The sequence below is a fragment of the Phascolarctos cinereus genome, unplaced genomic scaffold (assembly GCF_003287225.1).
Source record: "Phascolarctos cinereus isolate Bilbo 61053 unplaced genomic scaffold, phaCin_HiC Scaffold_726;HRSCAF=1367, whole genome shotgun sequence".
NCBI classification, from domain to species: domain Eukaryota; kingdom Metazoa; phylum Chordata; class Mammalia; order Diprotodontia; family Phascolarctidae; genus Phascolarctos; species Phascolarctos cinereus.
Genome location: NW_027556098.1, coordinates 171381317 through 171406947, shown reverse-complemented (window position 1 = coordinate 171406947; position 25631 = coordinate 171381317). Strand labels below are relative to the sequence as shown.

The window sequence follows — 25631 nt, the reverse complement described above, 5'->3', positions numbered from 1 at the left end:
GGGTGCCTTTTGGGTGAGAGAACAAGGAGACTTTGACAAATGATAGCAAGGCTAAAAAACAGAGCATGAGTAGTTATAAAACAGTTATAAAAACACGGTATTAGCAGGGAATGAGAGGGACATACAAGTTTTAAATATCAGAAATAATTTCTTCAAGAAAAGAATCAGGAGGCATTGGACATAGTAAGCACCAAATGACATAACCAAGAAAAAAAACTGAAGTTAGTTTTATTTTTGCAGATAGAAAACAATTTGTTACTGACTGTTAGAACAAAGATCAAAATTGATGCAAAACTATAAGTATAAAAATGAGAATAGATGGTTTGCAATTAAAACAACTCCAACCTGACCTGTTTTTGAAAAGCATTTGATGAAAAAAGAAATGGATAGATGAAATCATATCAACACTGATTATAACAATTTCATATAAAATGTAATTGATATAAAACCAAGAGGCTGAAGGAACTCAGAAATTATTTGACAAAGCAAACACTTATTTTACCAAACTGAGACATATGGCAGTCAATGGTCACAACGATTTAGAACACAAACTTGTATTAAGAATTGCTTTGAAAAGGATAATGGCATATTATGAATATCAATACCTAATAAAACAAAGAGAATCAATGATGGGAAAATAAGTTGAAAGTAAGCTTGATTAAGGACCCAACTAAGAGTCAGCCTAATGAAACTTAAGGATGAAACTAGATGGCAGAAAATATACAGATAAAAATCAAAAAGGTATGCAAAGACATTTATAACAAATTATTTTCTTCTCTAAAGTACAGCAGGGCCACTATGTCTAGACTCTTACATTCCACTCCCTAGGACCACTGAAAGAAGAAATGGCACTAGAGAAAACAAAGATGAGAAAAGTTATGGGCCTAGACCCATGCCACAGAGGGGGTTGACCTAAGATGTGACACAACATTCATGATACTGAAAAATGGGTTCTTGAGGTACATGAGGGAGGAGCATGGAAAATTCTGACATCACTAAAAAGGCAATGGGAACCACATCGGTAACTACTGACCTATGTCTGCCTTCTCATCTACATAGAATTTCTATGAGAATAATGCAGGCACACTGAGCACATCCTTGTTGAGGACACTGAAAGGGAAAAGGAGACTTTCACATTAATAAAAGTGATATTCCATAGCAGACCACATCTTGAATATTACAAAACTGAAAGTTACTGCTTGTCTGATTCATTAGCTCAAAAAAAAGCTCAAATGCTTTCCTCTACCAAGGTGTCATCCATAAATACATTAAAATTATACAAGATTCCTGAAAAGATACAACAGAGATAACCATGATCGACATCAGTCTGATAAGTAACTTAACACAGAAAAGGGAGAGAGATGTATGTTTGCCAAAGTTGTTCATCACTGTTGTGTAGATCTAGTGCAGTTCAATTTGAAGAAGTCTTCACTATAGTTCAAGAATTCTCCAGTTCATAGATTGCACTGTGCTTAATGCATCAAGTCCAAGTCAAGCACAGACTCTAAAATGAGATCTATCATCACTAAAAAGCTGTATTTAAACAGTTTAATATATTACTTTTATAAGAGGGATAGGATGTAGAGCAAGAAGATATCTTAGTCCAAACACTTGATTTTTCAGATGAGGAAACTGATACATCAAGTTACTTCCCTAAGGAAAAAGAAGCAATATGCCTTACCAGGGCAAGGATTTTGATGTTAGGACATTGACTCTACATTTGATTCTCTTTCCGCTACACAACTCCTGAAGACTTAGAAAGGCAAATATGACATCTGAGAATAAAAGGATGTTCCAATATTTGATATACATATTAAATATGTAGCTAGTATAGCCAGGAAAAAAGGAAACCTAGGGAAAAAAAGTTTTCAGTTTGAATGCCACACACAACATTCAAAATCTCTACCTTGAAAAACTCAAGAAGTTTCAGAAACTCTTTGGGTTATCTCACATGAAAATCTACAATGCAGAAAATATGTGAAAAGAACTCAATAATTAAGGAGCTTAGCGCATAAGAGCACTGAACTAGTTTTTAATACCTAATTATTTTCAAGTGCTAAAGAATTGAGAATTAAAGGCTTTAATTGCTGAAAACTGCAATAAAGACATTTCTTGTCATTCCCTTCCTAATTCCCAGTCTAAGTTCCTTTCAATCCTAGATAAAGTGTGACAATGTTTCTGAATAACATTAGTAATAAGGTATGGTTTTTGGTAAAGCAGAAAATATAAAATGGAAGGTGTTCACAAGAAATTAAATAAGTAGAATCCATGTCAGAAAGTCATTTTGAGTAGCCAGACATTTCAAACAAAGAGCAGGAAAACACCAAGTGGAAGAAAAGGAAAAAAAGGTAATGGAATAGAATAAAGTCCAACTCTACGAAAACGATTTCTTTCTGGTAATCTAAAATTAGGTCACATTTGTCCTGGTTCTGATGCTCTGTAAGTTGTGGGACGAAATTATTACCCAGTAAAATTTATAATTTAAACTGCTTGATGAATCAGGCATAAAGACCTGCAGAATGAGCTCTTCCCCTGGCAGACCACTGCTGCTCAGACATGCATAAAAAGAAGAAAATTACTTCTGCAGGCTAGGCAAAGTTTATACTGAATGGAACACTGCATAGTCTTCTACTGTCCATAAGAAAAAAACCCTACAAGGAACCAAGATGTTTTATGGCATAAAAAATGATGCAAAACTAAAACAGGCATAACTGAAACTTTACAGAGAACAAAACTAATACCATATGTAGTAGCATTCTTACTCATGTTATTGATAATATCTGGTTTTGGTATTCAATTCACATAAAATATTTTTTGGAGATTTATATTTTTCTTTAAACTACAACATGAAGGTAGAATTTTGTAATACACATAAAACTTTGGTTGCTCAATCTAAGCAATTCTTTTTGTTGGCATTTAAAAATCTACTACAGTAATGTATAAATAATCACAACAATAAAACCTAGTTTACTAAATTACATCACAGGAAGAAAATTTTTATTCTAATTTGAAAGCATAAACATTGTGTTACAAAATACAATGAACTTTCTATTTTATTCTAATTAATTTCAATCAAATCTGCAAAGATTGATTTCATTCTATCAAAACCTAATTACTATCTTAAACAGCTATGTAAAACAATGAGTCACTTTCAATATTACTTCTAACTAAAGGCAGAGACTTTTTAAGGGTGGTATACCAAGATTATGACTTTTCTTCTAGTGTGCAAGGGTGGGTACTGTGTTTTGATTCATTCCTTAGAAAAATGCCTAAAGAAGGAACTTGTATATTGGAACTTGAGCTATCACTCAAGAAATGGGGCGGGCGGGGGGACAGCTAGGTGGCACAGTGGATAGAGCTCTGGCCTTGGAGTCTGGAGGACCTGAGTTCAAATTCAGCCTCAGACACTTGACACTTACTAGTTGTGTGATCCTGGGCAAGTCATTTAACTTCCGTTTCCTCACCAAAAAAAGTGGAGAGGGGAGGAGTAACCAGCTTATAATTCAATGAAAATTAGCTCTAATAAGGGATAATCCCCCTCCCCCCTTTTTGTTTTTTGCCAGTCAATGGGGTTAAGTGACTTGTCCAGGGTCACACAGCTAGTAAGTGTCAAGTGTCTGAGGCCGAATTTGAACTCAGGTCCTCCTGACTCCAGGGCTGGTGCTCTATCCACTGCACCACCTCCCTGTTCCAATAATCCCTTATTGTAACAGGAAAACTTTACTTCAAAAATTGCAAGTGAGATTCAAGACCTCCAAGAGTTTTCATTTTTAAAAATAAAAAACTGAAACCAATAAATAATATACAACTTTATGATAACACACATAATATTTATAATGTATATTAAGCTTCTTGGTGCAAAAAATTTATATTAAAATTTTAAATCAGTTATTTAACCTCAATTATTTTAATGGCCCCAAATGAAAAAAAAAACATGGACTACTCTCATATAGAGGTAATCTATTTAGAAATACAATGAAAATAATCAGTTAATTATAAAATTGATGAAATTATGATAGTCTACAATTATTTGTTGAAAAAGATAAGCAGAGAAAAAGAAATAAAGCAGGTTTAAACATGGGCAAAACAATCTAGTAAACAGAAAGCTCTAAGATAGTTTAAAAATATAATAATATCACTAAATTAAAAGCTAATTTCCTTCACATAATTTCTTCCAGTATAATCTGAGGGTCAACAGTGATTTTCACCCTAGATAACTAACTTTTTAATTCATGAAAACTTTGCCCTGCAATTAGAAGATCAGTTGAAAAGGTTCCTAAAAAACTAAATAACTAAAATGAACCTTGGTCTTATACTTAAAAAAAAAAAAGATGAGTCTCAGAGGTTGACAAGTTGTGCACTGGTTGTAATCTGCATCATTAGAGGGTACCTGATAAGAACACAGATCCTTGGAAATAGAAAAGCTGGAGGAAAACAGGAATGACATAAAAATATCAGCAATAGTCAAGTAAGTCATCCCTGGGAAATCTCATTATGTTGCAAGACTGAATCTGTCTGTTGCTAACATCTCATCAAAAAACTCTGGCCTTCTGATTGGACACAATGACTACAAGGCAGTGCCGCTGACTCCAGGGCTTCTATTTAAACAGGCAGCTCAGAACAGTTTCTCTCCCTACTTCCTACAAGCTACTCTGCTTTTGGACTTCTCTGTAATTCTCCGTCATGTTCCAGGGCCAAGTACCTTGAGGTCTTTGTTTATTACTTGTTTTTGTAGCCCCTGAGAATAGCAAAATGTTTGGCACATAGTAGGTGCTTAACAAATGTTTACTGACTATTGACTAAGTGACTGTTACAAGATTTAAAAAACAAAAATAACAAGTTCCAGATACTGAAAAATGTGAACAGCAAATTAAGAGTTCATATAGTACTGCATATAAGTTGAGAATGTGACATACTATCACAAAAGAACCAATAGAACATCAATAACTATCTCACTTTTTTTTTTGTGATGCAATTGGGGTTAAATGACTTGCCCAGAGGCACACAGCTATTAATTGCTACGTGTCTGAGGCGAGATTTGAACTCAGGTCCTCTTGACTCCAGGGCCGGTGGTCTATCCACTGCACCACCTGACTGCCCCAATAACTATCAACCTATATGAATATCTTCCCACCTACACAAAATCTTTAGGAAAGTCAGCTATACCAGAATCAAGGGCATCCTCAACGAAGGTATTTGTAGGGAACAAGATTTTAACAAAAAGTATTTAACAATGGATTGCATCTTTCTATCATTTCACACTTAACTGAAAGATGTCAAGAATGTAACATCTCACTGTGCTTACTATTTGATGATTATGAGAAATACACGTGATTTGGTGGAACAAAGAGTGCTGCCTTAAAAGAATGTTCATAAAGAAGCATCTTCTATCCTTATTTAGAAATCATTCAAGATTTCTTGAAAGTTATAAGGACAGAAGAAAAAATCCTGTTAAAAGACTCCTTAATCATAAATCTCATGTGAAACATAAAATTGGAAGACACATGTTTGTCAAAGTGACTGCTACTGTGGGGAGGGAGATCCAGTGTGGAGTTTACACTCAAAGGGAATTTCCTATAGATTGGGGAGGTCCGCCCAAAGCTCCTGCTGGAGGATGGCACTGTGTTGACTGCATCAAGCTCCACAACACTGGAAAGTCTCTTGAAAGAGATATATAATCAGCCATTTGGCCTGATCATCCATACATGAAGGACCTAATAATGATGGTCACTGCTCATATATAATATTCATCTGAATGGACAACATAGAGAGCTTGACTTTCAGTATGTTTATCTGTTACAGACAGGACATACTGACAAGTTAGGCCCAGAATTGAACAAGAGGTAAAACAGTGGGGCTGGGCTATCTTCAGAAAATTGTCAAACTCCTTAGCTTCCCATGAAAGAAAAGGCCCACCTTTTTCATGTAAAAATTGTAAAACTGTTGCTATATAGTAGTGAAATATGGATTACTATAGTATGAAGAGTTAAAAATAAGTATTATACGAAGGACAATGGAAGAATGCACAATGAGTGTGAGCAGGCTGTAGCATACGACAAATGAAGAATTCCCAGTAAGAACAAGATTAAAAGATGTCATAGAACTATAAAACAAGAAGACACATGTGAAGATGAGGAACACCAGGCAAAGAGCCTGGGATATCTTAGTGATGCTGGGAAAGGTAAGGAAAGCTTCTAGCCATTTGGAGTGGTCCCTCTGTGATGAATTTAAGTAAGGAAACGTTCAAGAGTACCAAAAAGATTGGGCAGGAATATATAGGCTGTGATTTGTCTGCACTGTTGTGGGGAGCTTCCCATTTAATAAGAACACAGATCCATTTGAATGCACTAATTGCAAATATGTGCTAATCATGCATATTACCCAGAAGAGATTAAACAGTGCAATAGCAGCGCAATAGTAATGGCAATCTTATAATTTCACTTACCAGTCCAGCATAAAAGGCAGACAGGGTCCTTAAATTACTTTATGCTTTCCAAATGACAGAAATTGCTCTAGGATCCTATAATAGTCATAGGACCATAGATTTAGAGCTAAAGTAATAGGTGGTAGGAATAAAAGAGTCAAATTGTCTTATTTTCACATGAGGAGACTGAAGACCAGAAAGTATAAGTAATTTGCCTAAGGTGACACAAACAGTTTGTGGCAGAACCAGATTATAAAGCTAGGTCTTCTAACTCCAAGTCCAGGTTGCTTTCAAGGACATGAATAAAATATCATAGTTAGTAAAATAAAATATTTTATATTACTAATAGTTTAATGTTACTACAAATTAATAATATATATGTTATCCAAAGAAAAAGAAATTAGGAAATAAGCATAGACAAAGAGAAATAAAATTATTATTTTTTCATATAATATAATTTAATGAGAGAATCCAAGAGAGTCAACCAAAAATTAATTGAAATAATAAATTCTGCAAAGTTGTATGAAATAAAACAAGTTCACACAACTATCAGCATTTCTGTACATTACGAACAAAACCCAGGACAAATAGATAGCAAAACAAATTCCATTTAAAATAATTACAGGATATATAAAATATTTGGGAGTCTACCTACCAAGATGCATACAAGAAAAATATGGCTACAACTGAAAAACACTTTTCACATGTATAAAAAATAGACCTAAATAATTTCAGAAGTAAAAATGGTTCAGGGGTAGGCTGAAACGACATAAAGAAAATAACCATGCTACCTACATTAATGCATTTCAATCATACTACCAAAGGATTACTTATAGAGCAAGGTCAATTAATAATGAAATTCATCTAGAGGAACAAAAGGCCAAGCAACTCAAAGGAAATGACGGGGAAAAGTGAAGAGAGTTTAGCAGTACAAGACCTCAAACCAGACTAAATATAAGTAATCATAAGAAGGATTTTATAATGGTTAAGAAAATAGGTGTATCAGTGAAATGGATAAGGTATGCAACATAAGAAACAAAACAAGTGACCTATTTGATAAAGTCAAAGATTAGTTATTGGGTTAAGGACTTAACTATTTAACAAAAAATGCTGGGAAAACTGGAAAGCAGTCTAGCAAATTAGATTTAGATTATCACTCCATACAAAATACCAAAATAAACTCCAAATGTATACATAATCTAGATATAAAAGGTCACATCAGAAATAAATTAGAGGAGCAAGGAAGCAATTACCTTTCAGATCTATGGATAATGCATGGCTTCTTAGCTTTTTATTTCTGGTCATAGACCCCTTTGATCTGTGTGTGTGTATATATATACATATATATATATATATATATATATATATATATATATATATACACACACACATACACATACATACATACATACATATAATACACACACACACACACATACACACAAGTGGCATAGACATACATAGCCTCTACTTCAAAATAAGCTAAATGATTTACCAAAAGATTAGAGTAAGTCAATAATTAGAAGCTTTAACATTCTTCTTTCAGAAAATAACAAATCCAACATAAAGAAACTATGATGAAAAGAATGGCAGAAAAAACAGTCTTGACACACTCATGCTGATTATCAAATGGGAATTTTGAAGCATGATTAATTTGCAGAAATGTCACCTTTACAAAAACTGGTCATGAGTTAAGCTATAAATAACTGATGAATAAATGTGGGAAACAAAGAAATTCTGGACTTATCCTTTATCGATCATGACCCAATAAAAAAGGTAACAGTATTACAGATTTAAAGACTGAAGAGACCCAAGAAGATGATTCTGACCTGATAATTTTACACATAAGGAAACTGATACCCCGAAAGGTTAAATGATTTACCAGAGGTCACTTAAGCAGCATCAGAGAGATGAGATGTGAAGCCAGGTACTCCAATCTCAATTCTGACTTTCTTTGTGCTGTGTCATACTTTCACTCCAGGGAAACAAAGGTAGGAGACTCATATAGAATCTAAATGATAATAATTATAATAGCTATAATTTATATAGCACTTTAAGGTTTGCAAAGTGCTTACCCACATTATAAGATTTGATCCTCAAAAAAACCTTGTGAGTTAGGTGCTATTATTATCCTAATTTTGCAGATGAGACTTAGAGAGCAACAAAAATAATAAGTGTTTTAAGGAGAATCTAAATTATTTATGGGACAAAGAATAAATCATATTAAAGACAATTGTAACAGTGATGCAATTATTCTAAAATAAATGATATACAGCTAGGGTAGCCATTAGTGGAAAATTTATAATTGTGAACAAGTATATTTAACAAAAAGGAAGGCTAATAAATTCACTATACAATTAAAAAATTAGAAAATAAAGAAAACAAGAAAAAGAGCAAAGGAATAAAAGTTATTTCCTTAATATAACAAAAAGCATTTATTTAAAACTGAGAGACGGTTTTGGAAAAATAAGGGAAGTTTTCCCTATAAGCTCAGGAGATACGTATCATTTCCACTATTTTTTGAAAAAATACTAGCAATAATAGCTGTAAGCAATGAAAACAGAACTAAAAAATAAGGATACAAACATAGAAAAAGAGGTGGCAAAGTCACTGCTATATGGTAACAGAACTGTAAACATAAACTTTTGAGATCAGCAAAAATATATGTGAGACAACTGATAGCTGGGTTCTATCACACATATTAATTTATGAGATATAGTAAAGAAAGGGTTGGTTTAATCACTTTTCCACTAAATATACTTGCTTCTGGCTTAGGTGGGGGATTTTCAGATTGGAAAAATGTAAGAATTATAGTTGGTTTTGGACAAAATATTGAATTTTATTATTAGGCTTCTTTATCTCCTTTCATTCTTCTCAACTCTTTTTTCTGTGTCCCTTTTTCTACCAGGAACTTTTCTAATGAAACTCCTGACCAGCAAAAAGGTATGAAAACTGTCACTGACAGTGATCGAACTGGTCTAGAAATTGAGAAATCCTTTTATCTTAAGGATTTATCTAGGTCAGCTTTTGTGGTCTCTTAGAATCTAGGTTATAGCCTTTTTATTTTTATTTTTTTTAACATATTTTATTTATTTATTTTTAATATAAATTTATTTATTATTAGTTTTCAATATTCACTTCCATAAGTTTTTGAGTTCCAAATTTCTCACCCCTCCCCCCACCCCAAGATGGCATGCATTCTGAATACCCCTTCTCCTGGTCTGCCTTCTCTTCTATCTCTCCCCCCACCCTTCTCTTATCCCCTTCCCCTTCTATTTTCCTGTAGAGCAGGATAGACTTCTGTACCCCATTTCCTGTATTTCTTATTTCCCAGTTGCATGTGAAAACATTTTTTTAAAAACATGTGTTTTTAAAACTTTGAGTTCCAAATTTTCTCCGTTCCTCCCTCCCCACCCACTCTCATTGAAAAGGCAAGCAACTCAATATAGGTTGTACCTGTGCAGTTATGCAAAACACTTCCATAGCAGACATGTTGTGAAAAACTAACTCTATTTCCCTTAATCCTATCCTGCCCTCCCATTTATTCTATTCTTTCTTTGACCCTGTCCCTCCTCAGAAGTATTTGCTTCTGATTACCCTCTTTCCCAATCTGCCCTCCTCTCTATCACCCCCTGCTCTCTTGTCCCCTTCTCCCTATTTTCCTGTAGGAAGACAGATTTCCATACCCAATTGAATGTGTATGTTATTCTCTCCTTAAGCCAAATCCTATGAGAATAAGATTCCTCATTCCCTCTCACCTTCCCTGTTTCCCCTCCACTGTGAGAGACTTTTTTTTTTTTTTTGTGAGATAATTTACCCCATTCTACCTCTCCCTTTCTTCTCTGAGTATCATCCTCTCTCATCCCTTAATTTTATTCTCCAGATATGACCCCTTAGTCTTCAACTTACCTTGTGCCCTCTGTCTGTCTATCTATCTATCTATCTATCTATCTATCTATCTATCTATCTATCTATCTATCTATCTATCTACATACATATAATTTTTTTCCTTCAACTACCCTAATACTGACAAAGTTCTCATGAGTTACAAATATCATCTTTCCATGCAGGAATGTAAACAGTTCAATCTTAATAAGTCTCTTATGATTTCTCTTTCCTGTTTACCTCTTCATGTTCCTGGAGTCCTGTATTTGAAAGTCAAATTTTCTATTCAGCTCTGGTCTTTTCATCAGGAATGCTTGAAAGTCCTCTATTTCACTGAATGACCATTTTTTCCCCTGAAGGATTACTCAGTTTTGCTGGGTAGGTGATTCTTGGTTGTAATCCTATCTCCTTTGCCCTCTGGAATATTATATTCCATGCCCTGCAGTCCTTTAATGTAGAAGCTGCTAAATCTTGTGTTATCCTGATTGTGTTTCCACAGTACTTGAATTGTTTCCTTCTGGCAGCTTGTAATATTTTCTCCTTGACCTGGGAACTCTGGAATTTGGCTACAATATTCCTAGGAGTTTTCCTTTGGGGATCTCTTTCAGGAGGAGATCTGTGGATTCTTTCATTTCTATTTTGCCCTCTGGTTCTATTATCAGGGCAGTTTTCCTTGATAATTTCTTGAAAGATGATGTCTAGGCTCTTTTTTTGATCATGGCTTTCAGATAGTCCAATAATTTTTAAATTCTCTCTCCTGGATCTATTTTCCAGGTCAGTTGTTTTTCCAGTGAGATATTTACACTGTTTTCTAATTTTTCATTCTTTTGGATTTTTTTACAGTGTCTTGATTTCTCATAAAGTCACTGTCTTCCAATTGCTCTATTCTAATTTTTAAGGAAGTATTTTCTTCAGTAATCTTTTGGATTTCCTTTTACATTTGGCCAATTTTCTTTTTAGGGCATTTTTCTCCTCATTGGCTTTTTAGACCTCTTTTGCCATTTGGGTTAGGCTATTTTTTAAGGTGTTATTTTCTTCAGTATTTTTTTGGGTCTCCTTTAGCAAGCCGTTGACTTGTTTTTCGATTTTCTTGCATCACTCTCATTTCTCTTCCCAGTTTTTCCTCTACTTCCCTTACTTGCTTCTCAAAATCCCTTTTGAGCTCTTCCAAGGGCCTGGGACTGATTCATATTTTCTTGAGCTTTGATTAGGAGCTTGACTTTTGTCTTTCTGGTTGTATATTTTGATCTTCTTTTTCGCCAAAGTAAGAATATAGTCTGACTCTTTTTGCTGCTTGCTCATAATCCCAGCCAATTGCTTGAGTTTTAAACTCTTTGTTAAGAGTTTGCTTCCAATGTGGAGAGTGTACTGTCCCAAGCTTGAAGGGTTTGTGTAGCTGTTTTCAGAGATACTTGTAGGGCCTGTAAATTTCAGTTCTACCAAGGTGGTATGATAAGGGCTATTTCACTCCTTTCCTGCCCGACCACAAGTATTCCTTTCTGTCTCGTAACTGTGAGGAGGGGTTACTCTCCACAGCCACTACAAGCTCCACCGCGCCAGCGCTCCTCCTCACCCCAGCACTGCCGCCCAGAACTGTGACCCAGATCCACACACGGGCAAAGCAAGAGATTCCTGCAGTCCCTCTCTGATCAGCCACTGGATTTCCCCTCAGTCTGTGGGCCAGAAGCTCAGGAAGCAGCTGCCCCTCCCAGGGCCACACTCCGCCTTCCTCTCTGACCACCAACAGAAACAGACTTTTCCCACTGACCTTCTAAGTTGTCTTTGGCATTCATGGATTGAGAAGTCTGGAAACCTCCACAGCTGCCCAGTCCTCTGAGGCCGGCTCCAGGTTTGCTGCGGCCTGCGCACCCACACCGCGTTGCGCTGCACTGCGTGATACACCTTTCTGATCAATCATCCAGGTTGTCTTGGGCTGGAAATTTGTTTCACTCTGTCTTTTTGTGGGTTCTGCTGCTTCAGAATTTGTTTAAAGCCATTTTTTATGAGTATTTGGAGGGGTTTGGGGGAGAGCTCAAGTAAGTCACTGCTTTCACTCCGCCATCTTGGCTCCACCCCGCTTAAAACCTTTTTATACAGACCTAGAAATTAATCAACTTTCAGTTGACTTCAGAATGAATCTACTGCCCAAAACATCCTTGGATATTGACACTGGTTATATGCTAGAGAAGTTCCAATGTAAATCCCTTCTAGTTCCAGTGCTAATCTAAAGTTCAAATCTGAGTTCAAATCATGGTTTACACCATTTATTTTTAGAGGCAGCTAAGTTGCACAGTAGTCAGTGCTGGGCCAGGAGGCCATAAAACTTCAGTTCAAATCCAGCCTCACATACTTACAAGTTGTGTGACCATAAGCAAGTCACTTAACCTCTTTTGGCCTCAGTTTCCTCAACTATAAAATGGGAATAATAATAGCACATGAGGTGCAAAAACAATGTAGGATTGTTCTGAGGATAAAATGAGATAATATTTATAAAAAGCACAGTGCTTGGCACATAGTAGGCTATATAAATGCTTATTCTCGTCCCTCTTCTTTCCCTTCCCCTCCAATTTGATGTTTTTAGTAGTCCTAATGACTCCTAAAAACGTCATTGAGAATGTGGTTTATGTGATACTCCTCAATTTCCTTATTTGCAAAATGAAAAGATTCAACTAAATGAACTTGAGGCCCTTTCTAATCTAGATCTGAGAAGAAATTTGGGATTACCCCCAAATAGAAGAATAAAAGAAATCCTCAAAAGTAACATAACATCTTTACATGTCTTATAAATAATAGGAGGAAAAGACAGAAATTTCATTTAAATAATATTAGAGGGCTAATATACCAATATAAATACTGGAGTTATAAAAATACATCCACAAAACATAATTAAAGAGGAGCACAGGATTCAAGAATGGCACCTGTCATCTCAGTTTCCAAAACAGAGAAGAGAATGGAATATGTAATCCACAGTCCAGTGATCCTAATTTCAACTTCTAGAAAGGCGTTAATAAAAGAATAACTAGTGAACATCTAGAAAAGAAAATGGGTGGTCACAAAGAAAAATCATGGTTTAATCAAGAAGAGGTAAGGCCAGACAAATTTTATTTCCTGGAATAGAATAAACTTATTTCTTGATAGACCAGAATGAATTTCGTAGATAGTTTACCTAGATCTTAGCAAAGCATGTTAATAGATCATAGTTTTAGAGACCTCTTTTGGCTTTTTTTCCCCATTATTTCCCTTGAGATTCATGGCCTTTTGCTCTTCCAGATGAGTCTTCTTCTTTTTTTTTTTTTTTACTAATTCTAGAAGGTAATAAGGCATGTCTGTGGTAAACATGAATTCAGGAATAACTAACTTCAAATCCTGCCTCAGACACTTACTACCTGTGTGATCCTAGGAAAGCAATTTAACCTCAATTTCCTCATCATGTGGATGTTGTTTGTCCTTTGTTCCCAAAAAGGACCAATGACATGACGAGAGTAATGCCTTGACTTGCAAGTGGATTAGATTTAAGTGAGGCAAAGCTTGTGCAAAGTCATCAACCTCACTCTCTCTTCCAGAGTCACCTGAGTACAGTGGCAAGATCAGTGGTGACAGTGCAGCCCTCATTGGTAAAATGAGAATTAATAATAGAACCTCTCTCACAGCATCATTGTGAAGATCAAATGAGGTAACATGTATTGAGTGCTTTGCTATTGCTTAAAGTGCTATGTAAATGTGGGCTATCACCAACATAATCATCATCATCCTTATTATTAAAGCCCTTTGGCATTTTGACTAGTACGGCACTGATGCAAATTTAGAGAATCCACCTCAAATGTTCACATGGACTATTTGTGTCCAACCTGTGGTAGAGCATTCCAAGCTTGTGGTCTGATCAGACCACAGCTGGACACACCGTAACTTGACTTTAACATAGTGATGTCATTCTGGTCTTCTTTGAGAATGAAGGATGACAATCAACCAACTGAATTTGTAAATTAATTTAAGTAGCACTGTCATTTGGATTATAATGATTATATATTACATAGTTACATTGATTATATATTTGATTTTATTGATACAGTTCAAGGACGGGCAATTAATCTCTCCAATTACTTGTTTTCCATTATTTCTGTAAAGAGTGTTCAGCAGTTATATAATTCCTGTGCATGTCTTTTTTTTGTTTGTTTGTTTTTGGTTAGGCAGTGGGGTTAAGTGACTTGCCCAGGGTCACACAGCTAGTAAGTGTTATGTGTCTGAGGTCAAATTTGAACTCAGGTCCTCCTGAATCCAGGGCTGGTGTTCTATCCACTGCACCACTAGCTGCCCCCCTGTACACTTCTTGATAAGTGTACAACCAAGTATTTTATATGTTCTTTAGTCACTGTGAATGCAATTCCTTTTTCTAATTCTTTCTTGGCATTATGCAAAAATACTGATAATTTGAATGGGTTTATGATCTGCAAGTTTAGGTATTAATTATTTATGTTAACTTTACTCGGATTTCTATGCTTTCTAGATAACACTTCATGTTAATCATAAGAAACAATGATTTCTCATTTGTCCATGCTTACTCACTCAATTTTATGGTGTAACTACAGTAGTTAGAATGCCCAAAACCATTTCAAATACTTGGTAACAATAGTTATGCTTACTTTAAATGTTATGTAACTGGAAAGAATTCCAGAGTTTCCCCATTAAAGATAATGCTAACTCTTTGTTTTAGATAAGTATTCATTATTATACTAAAGATATGTCCATTTATTCAAATGTTTTCTAGTGTTCTCTACTTAGGTATTAAATTTTCAAAAGTTTCTTCTTATATCCAGTGGTATAAGTACTGTTTTTGTAATTAATATGATTTATTGTTTACAATTTTCCTAATATTGAAACAACCCTGTATTCCAGGTATAAATCCAATAATATCTAATTATATTAATGCAGCTTTAAATTTGTTTGATATGACTTCTTTGCCAATATTTTGCACCAATATTCAATAGAGATATTGGATTGTAATCTTATTTTTCTGATATTTCTCATGGTTTAGGTATTAAGACCATATTTGTTCCACAGACAGGAATTTGGCATTTTCCCCTATTTCTTTCTCTATTTTTATAAACAATTTATGTAAAATTCGAATTAGTTGCTCTTTAAAAGTCTATGGAACTCACTTCTAAATTCACCTTGTCTTGAGGTTTTCTTGGGAGTTCACTTATGGCTTATGCAGTTTTTTTGTCTGATAACGGGGTTTTTAAAATTTTAATTTCCTTTAAGTTCCTCTAGGTTGTTGTTGTTTAGTTGAGTCCAGTTCTTTGTGATCCCCATTTGGGGTTTTCTTGGCAAAGATACTAGAGTGGATTACCATTTCCTTCTCCAGTTCATTTTATAGATGAGAAACTGAGGCAAACAAGGTTAAATGATATAGCTAGTAAGTGTATGAGCTTACATTTGAACTCAGATCTTCCTGATTCAGGCTTGGTACTCTATCACTGTTCCACCTAGCTGTCCCATTTATCTAGATAGTTTATATTTTTATAAAATATTCATCCAGAGACAGAGCCAAGATGGTGGAGAAAAGGCAGCGACTCATCTGAGCTCTCTCCCAAAGCCTTTTGAACACTTTTAAATAATGACATAAAACAATCCCTGAAGTGGTAGAAACCACAAAAGGACAGGGTAAAATAATTTTCCAGCCAAAGACAACTTAGAAGACCAGTAGGAAAGATGTATTCCACTGGGGTGAGAGTGGAGCACGGTCCACCACAGGCCATACCCACACAGCTGTGGCCACAGCAAACCAGAAGGAGGCTTTGGGAACCACTGAATCAGCAGCAGCAATGGCTGCTTCTGGAGCCCTCAGTTCACAGACAATAAAGGGGCTGAAAAACTGATGCAGTTAAAGTGGAACAGGGACACTCTTCACAATTCCAGGGAAAAGAGCACTTGGGGTCACTCACAGATCAGAGCACAGGCCAGAAGCGTAGTAAATACACATCTCCTTAGATCATATCACCTTGGAAGACCTGAAAACTCATAGGTCCCTAGAAGTATCTTTGAAAACAGCTGCACAAAACCCCTGAAGCTTGGGACAAAGCTCCCTATACCCTGGAAGCAGAGCCTTACTTTGACTATAGAAAGTGAGTATGGTGAGAAGGAAGACAAAACACACACTCAGAAGATAACAAAGTCACAAGTCCAACATCCAAAGCCTCCAAAAAAATTTTTTTAAATTGTTCTCAGGCCGTGGAAGAACTCAAAAAGGATTTTGAAATTCAAGTAAGAGAGGTAGAAGAAAAATTGGGAAGAGAAATAAGAGACAAGAAAATAGTAAAAGAAAAAAGAGTCAACAGATTGGTAAAAGAAATTCCCAAAATGCTGAAGGAAACAACACCTTAAAAAACAGAATAGCGAATGAGGAGAAGAATGCCTTGAAAAGCAGAACTGGTCAAATGGAAAAAGAGGCAAAAAAATTCACTGAAGAAAAAAAAACTTTCTTAAAAAGTAGAATTGGCCAAATGGAAAATGAAGTACAAAAGCTCAGTAAGGAAAGTAATTCCTTAAAAATTAGAATTGAGGAAATGGAAGCTAATGACTTTATGAGAAATCAAGAAACAATAAAACAAAGCAAAAAAAAAAATAGAAGACAATCTGAAGTATCTCATTGGAAAAGCAACTGACCTAGAATATAGATCCAAGAGAGATAAGTTAAAAATTATTGGCCTGGCAAAAAAAAAAAAAGAGCCTAGACATCATCTTTCAAGAAATTATCAAGGAAAACTGCTCTGATAGTCTTGAACCAGAGGATAACACAGAAATTTAAAGAATACATCGATCATGTTTTGAAAGACATCCCAAAATGAAAACTCCCAGGAATATTATAGCCAAATTCCAGAGCTCCCAGGTCAAGGAGAAAGTATTGCAAGCAGCCAGAAAGAAACAATTCAAGTATCATGGAGCCAGTGATGATAACACAAGATTTAGCAGCTTCTACCTTAAAGAATCAGAAGGCTTGGAATATGATATTCCGGAGGACAATGGAGCTAGGATTAAAACCAAGAATCACCAAAACTGTGTATAATCATTAGGGGAAAAATGGATATTCAATGAAATACAGCCCTTTCAAGTATTCTTGATGAAAAGATAGAGGTGAATAGAAAATCTGACTTTTAAATACAAGACTCAAGAGAAGCATAAAAAGGTAAACAGCAAAGGGAAATCAAAAAGGACTTAATAAGTTTAAACTGTTCACATTTCTACATGGGAAGATGATACTTATAACTCATAAAAACTTCTCATTATGACAGCAGTTAGGAGTATATATAGACAGAGGGCACAGGTGTGAGTTGAGCATGAAGGGATGATACCTAAAAAAATAAAATTAAGTGGTGAGAAAGAAGAATGCACTGAGAGAAACAGAAAGAAAGGTGTAGAATGGGGTAAATTATCTCACATAAAAGAGGCAAGAAAAAGCTTATACAGTGAAGGGGAAGATGGGAGAAATGAGGGATACTCTCATCAGAATTGATTCAAAGAAGGAATACCACATACACTCAATTGGGTATAGAAATCTATCTCATCCTACAGAAAACTGGGAGAAGGGGATAAGAGAAGGGGGGAGGGCGATAACTTGGAGGGCAGATTGGGGGAGGGTGTGGTCAGAAGCAAAACACTTTTGAGGAGGGGCAGTGTAAAAGGAGAGAGAGAATAGAATAAACAGTCAACAGAACATGATGGAGGGAAATACAGTTAGTAATCATAAATGAAAAAATTTGAAGCAAGTTTCTCTGATAAAGGCCTCATTTCTCAAATATATAGAGAATGGAGTCAAATTTATAAAAATAGGAGTCATTTCCTGTTTGATAAATGATCAAGAGATATGAACACTTTTCAGATGAAGTAATCAAAGCTATCTATAGCCATGTGAGAAGGTGTTCTAAATCACTACTGAGTGGAGAAATGAAAATTGAAATAATTCTGAGGTACTACCTCATACCTATTAGATTGGCTAATAGGAGAAAAAAAGAGAAAGACAAATATTGAGGGATGTGGGAAAAATGAGATATTAATGCAATGGTGGTGGACTTGTGACCTGATTCTGTAGAGCAATTTGGAACTATGCCCAAAGGACTATAAAACCATGCATATACCCTTTGACCTAGCAGTGCCACTATTAGGTCTATATCCAAAAAGAGATAAAAAAACATAAGGGAAAAGGACCTATTTGTATGGAAATATTTATAGCAGCTCTTTTCTGTTGACAGGGAGTTGAAAATTAGGAGGATGCCCATCAGTTGGGAAGTGGTTGAACAAATTGTGCTATGTGATTATGATGGAATACTATTATGCTATAAGAAATGATGAGCAGGATGCTCTCAGAAAAACTTGGAAAGCTTTACATGAGGTGATGCAAAGTGAAATGTGCTGTCTACAAAGCAACAGCAATTTTGGAAGATGATCAGCTATGAATGACTTAGCCATTCTAGTAATACAATGATCCAAGACAATTTTTGAGGGACTTATGATGGAAAATGCTATCCATCACCAGAGAAAGAACTGATGGTATCTGGATACAGATTGAAGAATATGTTTTTACTTTCTCTATTTTTCTTAGATTTTTTTTTGGGGTGGGTGGGGTCTACATTTTCTTTCACAACATGACTATTATGGATATGTTTTGCATGACTACAAATGTTTAATCTATTATCAAATTGCTTGCCTTCTCAATAAGGGGATGGGAGGAGAGATAATTTGGAACTCAAAAGTCTTCAAAAAAGAATGTTAAAAATTGTTCTTACATGTAATTGGTGAAAAATAAAATACTAAATAAAAAACAAATAAAATATTTATCCATTTCATTTAAATTATTGGTTTTGTTGGCATATAATGGACAAAATCATTTTATTAATTTCCTTTATTTCTTCATCTGTTGTGAATATTTTAAAATTTTGACAATTTGACATTTCCCCTCTTTCTGATAAAATTAATGAACTTTATTAGTTTTTAAAAAGTTACTAATTTTATTTACCAAATAAATTTTCTGTTTTTAATTTTATGTCTTCTTTGATTTTCATAAATTTTTTTTGTTATTACCCTAGGGCTTCTGATTTGCTGGTTTTACAAGAATTTTTAGTTGTATACCTAATTCATTTATCTTGCCTTTCTCATATTTTGTTAAGTGCTTAGAGATATAAATGGTCACTAAGGGTTGCTTTCACTAAATACCAAAACTTTTGATATGTTATCTTATTGTTGTCATTTTCTTTGATGAAATTACAAATTTTTCAGTAATCTTCTAAAAACCCAACATTTCTTTAGGCCTGAATTGTTCAGTCTCTATTCAAACTTGAATCTTTTCATCAAAGGCAATTTACTGATTAATTTTTATTGCCCTGTGGCCAGTAATAGATATGTTTTGGGTTTCTGTTTTTCTCCATTTATGAGATTTTAATGCTCTAGGACATGAACAATTTTGGAAAAGTGTCATGAAAAATTGATAAAAACAGTTCTTTTGAATGTCATTCATTAATCAATAGAGACCTATCATATCTAACTTTTCTTAATTCTATTCTGTATTTTTTAAAAAGAAATATTCTTTTCTAAAACTGAAAAGGTTATATATTAAGGCCCTCAACACTTCTAGTTTTACTGCCTATTTATTCTTGGAATTAAATTAATTTTCCCTTCTGCACTTATATATTAGGCACTGCTATTATTTCATTATTTATGGTGACTTTAAACATAATATAGCTTACCTGCTTTATCTCTTTTTAATAATGCCAATTTTTATGAAGGCCTTGTTTGAGATGATTAAGTCCCTGCTTGAAAAAAAAAACCTTATTGTCCTTTGAGGGGGCAGCTAGATGGCGTAGTGGATAGAGCTCCGGCCTTGGAGTCAGGAGGACCTGAGTTCAAATTTGACCTGAGACACTTAACACTCACTAGCTGTGTGACCCTGGGCAAGTCACTTAATCCCAATCGCCTCACCAAACAACAAAAAAACAAAAACAAACACTTAAAAAGCTAAAAAGCAAACCTTCATTTGAGGCATGACAAAACTGTGTTCCAACCCATTCTTTTAACTCTGTGGAAATCTTTAGGTTTCAGGCTTATTTCCTACAAAAAACAGTGTTAGATTCTGGTTTCTGACTAGGTAGTCAGAAATTCTTCCATTTTATAAGTTCATCCAATTAATTTTTCATGACTGATAATTATTTTTTACTTACATTGCATCCTCTCATACTATTTTCCCAATTGGTCCTCCAAAAAAAAAAATTCTGTGAAAGAAAACGTATGTGATCAGCACTATTAACCTATAATTGAAGTGGTCTGAGTTCCTTCCTCTTCTCTTTGCTCATATCTTGATCACTGGTTCTTATACTTTTCTCCTTTTGATTTTAGATATTCTCTCCCTTCTTTAGTTTCCCCCTTAAAAGCTACCTGTCACAGTCTCTACCTGTTTCTTTATATGTAATGTACTTCTAAAGCAAAGGTTTATAAATATGCATATTCAACTCTGCTTAGCCTAGTTCAGGTAAGACTAGAGTCACAAGATGTCCTTTAATCTCACCCTCATGTTTGTATTCTATTCTTCTTGCTCACTCTAATTATGAGAAATTGTGCCCACTTTTTGTTGTTTTCCCTAGTATATCCTTTCATTCCCTTTTTCTCCCCTTCTGGTGAAACTAACAATAATAATTCAAGTTCTTCTCTCTTTCTTGAATTTATTTTTCAAGGAATCAGCTACTTGGGTAAAATTTTTAATTAAAAAATTTCCAAATTTAAAGGCAAACAAAAGGATATTTTCATTTACAAAGTAAAAGAGAAAATGAAGATTAGAAGCAAAACTGTAAATCTCTATTATGTGCAGCTTGCTTTTTTAAAAAAAGTATATAATAAATTAAACTTCCTCCTTTCAAAGCCGTCCTGTTTGCCTGTGTTTCCATCTTAATTTCCTTCTGTTATTTTCAATGCATTTAAAAAATTATTCAATTATCATCTTTTCATTTTTGGGAACACCATCACTAGGCTCCTATTCTATCCTTCTACAGCATCCCTCCGATAGAAGGGAAACAGTATGATTCTCTTAACAGATAAGCACAGTCAAGCAAAATAAATTCATAATTTGCTACGTGTAAAAATACGTCACATGCTGAACTTGAGGCCATCACTCTTCTATCACAATGTCAAAGAAAATTCTTTTTTTTTCCTTCTGTGATCCTCTTTTATAATTTCACTGTTAATTAACTCTTCTTCATTCATAAGTGAAAAAGTTATTTTCTTGCTTGATCCTCTAACTTGAACCTTTTATATCTAGGTTATCTGTCAATTTGGAGCTTAGTAAAGTAGTGTGAGGTCTTGGTCTAAAAGTAATCTCTACCACACTGCTTTCCAGTTTTCTGCAGCAGTTTTTGTTGAATGACTCCTCACCTTGGTACACCGAATGTTTTGGTTTGTTGAGCTGTCACTATATTTGCTTGCTTCTGTATGTTATAAATATTACCTAGTCCTCTGACTTTACTATGTTTTTGATGATTACTGCTTTGTAGTTTAGTTTGAGATCTGGCACTACTTGGCCTGCCTTCCTCATTTTTTTTATTCCATTAGTTTTAGGCAAGACTTTCCACTTTCTCTTCTAAGTAATTTATTTTCTTTCTAATTTTTCCCTCCATAGGTCTTATTTCAATTCCAATTTAATTTCTGCATCTTGGCTTGATTTCTATCAATCTTATTATACAGTCCTTGTGGCCAAGGCATTTTTTTTTCCTGAGACTCTACTTGAATTTCATGTAGAAACAGAAATTTCTCTTTTCTTCTGGGTTAACTTCTTGGGTTTCTCTCACTTGTAGTATTTTATAGAATTCATCATTTTTAACTTACATAACTAGCATCAGTTCCTGAATTACATCCTTGTGCTTAGGTCTGAATCTACAACTTTGCTCACTATCGGATGAGGGTGTTTTGTTCCTTCAATGGTCTGGATGAAGCTCTGCTTTACAGAATAGAGTGGCTAGGTCTAGGTTCTTCTTTGAGAAGGAATCCCCACCTTGTGCTTTTTTCTTCTGACATTCAAACCCAGGTTTTAGGTTCTGGATGGTCTCTTTCTCTTCCCTACACAGCCCCCAAACAGGGAGTTAGATCCCGCCTTTCATGTGACCCTTATAGGCCCTAACTAGCTGGTAGATGGATTCTGTAAAATCACTAGTGTTTGTGCTTCCCAGGTGCTCCTCTGGCTCTCTTTCATGCTGTGGCCCTCACAGTCTGCTTGGGAACTGCCCTCAGTGGGCATTGTGGGTATTCTTTCTATCAATGTTTTTAGTGTAGGGTGCCAGGGAGTTGGCCTTGCCTTGCTTCCTGCTGTGACTCTGGAGGGAGTAACCAATGTGCTGTGGCTTTTGCTTTCTCTATGTTGTTTCTAGAGGCTTTTAACATTTTTTCTTGGACAGTCAGGATGAGTCTGTAGCTGTTTCTCTGTTTGCCTTAACACTGTTCCTTCTGGTGCATTCTCGGAATTTTACAGGAGCATTTGTGGAAGGGCTGGACTCTTCTAGTACTTTTTATGTTGTCATTAACCAAGAAATACCAACAATGATCTATTAATTGTTAAATCTGATAGTCTTTTCTCAGACCTCATCCTACTTGACCTTTGTACTACGTTTAATATTGTGGCTATAGTTGTCAAACTCCAGACCTATGAAAGTGGCCTGCAAAACTCCAGAGGTCTCTAAGACCAGATGAAAATGTAATTCGGGAATAAAGTTTAACCAAATAAAAAAATGATACAACAAAAATAATGCTAATTTATGGTTTTCTAAGTCACTGTGTGGCCAGCAGGGAATCCATTTCTACTTAAGTTTGACGTGCTTTTGACCACTATCTCTCCTCCTGGATATTTGTTCAAAGTTTGTGAATTCATGACGATATTCTTTTCTTGTTCTCCTCTCACCTGCCTAAGCACTCAGTCTCCTTTACTACAACATCATCCACATCCCCTAAATGTGGGTGTTCCACAAGGCCATATCTTGTATTCTCTCTACTATTTTTCTCTTGGTTATCCTATTAGCTCTGATTGGCTTAATAATCGATTATATGAAGATAGCTTACAGTTTGTAAGCTAGCCTAGCTACTACTGTCTTGCTCCTGAAATTTAGTCCCACATCACCAACCATTCCAATCAGGATGACTAGGAAACATCTAAAACCCAACATATCCAAAACATACATACTCTCCCCAGAAACCTACCTCTCACCCAAACTTCCCTATTTCTACACAAGCCGTCCCTCTTCTTATCTCTCAGTATACTCCCTGTTTCTCCCTCCCAGCCCCACCTCACACATCCAATAAGCTGACAATTCTTGCATTTTTAACCACAGCATTTTTTTTTGTTCCCGCTTTCTACTCACAGCCATCACACTTTTGCAGTTCCCAGTGGCACAACAATCTTTTCTGACAATTCTCCCTTTGCTCCTCACTCAAATTCTCTTTCATGTCTCTAGAATTTTGCTTCTGAGAGCCTCCTTTCTCTTTCAGGCTGACTTTCCTCGTAGAATTTTAGTTAGTAGGACCTAACATCATTTCTCTGAACCCTTGGCAATCTATTTTCCCAAAATTTAGAACCCATTGTAAGACTTCTTGGCTTTCCCTCCTTTTTCTGTCATAAATTACAATGTAGTGTGATCACTTCTTTCCAAAATTTCCACCATTTGTACCAGTCACCATTTCTTCCCTATTATTAGGAACTAACTGGATCCAGAACAGAATTCCTTTCTTTTTTTTTTTTTAACTTTTTGAAGGTTAAAGTGAACATTAGGGAAAAATAATAAGAACTCATTAGGCACTCTGCTTTGAGACAAGGAAGTACAAGCAAATATCCAGATTATCTAACTTCTAGAACATTATATAGTACATTACAGTGCCATGCCAGGATTATTTCCTAAACTCCTCAATGACGAGATAAAATTGCTTGTCCTTCCATGCCCTCAACTGATTCTCTCTCAAATGCTCTATACTATGCTTACCTCCTCTACTTCCTGGATTTTTTGACATAAGCATTTTCTTCTTTTTTTTTTTTTTTGGTTTGGTTTTATTTCTCCTTTATCATTTTCCAACATACACTTTTGATTTATTTGTGATGGCTGTTCTTTCCATATACATTGCTGTAGTCACTGTTTATTGCTTTCTTGCATGTTCTGTTGTATTCATCATATTTGTCATAACATGGTAAATATTTAATCATTTTCATATACCATAATTTGTTTAGCTATTCTCCAATTGACAGGAATCTACTGTGTTTCTAATTCTGTTGCCATAAATATTTTGGTGTATGTGAGGGTTTTCTTCTTTTCAGTTACCTCCTTGGAGTATATCTTAGTATAAAAAGCCATCCTGTCTCACAACCCCTTTAACTTTTTTTCCTCTTCATTCCAAATAAAATTTTTTTATAATTTTTCTACATTTTAAGTCATAATCCAGAAACTCAAAACCAATAATTCTATTAACGCCATAATCTTAAACAGATGTTAACTCTCCAAATATACTTTTAATCTTCTGAATCCCTTGTCTTCAATGCGTAGAAAAGATTAAAAAAAATTTATGCACTCAAAACTTAATTACCTTTGTCAATACTCCTTTTATGGTTGTACTGAGGTTAATCATGAGAAGTGAGTCACAATAACCTGTCCTTGCTTTGATAAGTTATGAATAGTTCTTGGAAAACATGCCCCTAGAAAGCAATATACCCCTCTTTATTACTGTTTTTGGGTATATAAATACCTTCTATGTCCCTTGGCAGGGGTTCACCAACCATATTGCCCCCAGTCTCCTCTTCCACTGTCCCCTACTGGATGATTTCTGACTTGACTGCATCGGTGAAGTTTTGTTATTCTTTGAATAAAAAGCAGATGCTTTCCCTTCAACTTATTCAATTCCCTTCTCTTCAGAAAAAGACTAAAACTTGCTTTTTCTTTTAAGGTGGCATTCATTTCTTTCATTTTTACAATCATAATCATTTCCACATTTACTCCTCCCACCCTACCAAATGAACTTGCCCATATAGCAAAGAAAAGGCAAAACCAATGAACACAACAACCACATCTGACAGCATCAGCAATCTTCTATGTTCACGGAGCCACAACTCTACAAAAAGAAGGAGGGAGAATATCCTATCTCTTTTCTAGGGTCAAGAGTGGTTCTCATAATTATACTTAGTTCTGCTTCATTTTAGGGTACTCTTCATCTGCATTATTTAAATTGCTATGTATATAATTTTCTTGTTTCTTCTTACTCCACTCTGAATCATTTCAGGCAGATTTTTCTGTTTCTCTCAATTCTTCATATTGTC

At 35.1% G+C, this 25631-nt stretch overlaps 1 protein-coding gene across 2 annotated transcripts in view; it reads right to left on the bottom strand.

Moving 5' to 3' along the window:
- Nucleotides 1-25631, bottom strand: part of MBD5 (methyl-CpG binding domain protein 5) — a 442356-nt gene that overhangs the window by 176906 nt on the left and 239819 nt on the right. The gene's annotated exons all lie outside the window — the stretch shown is intronic.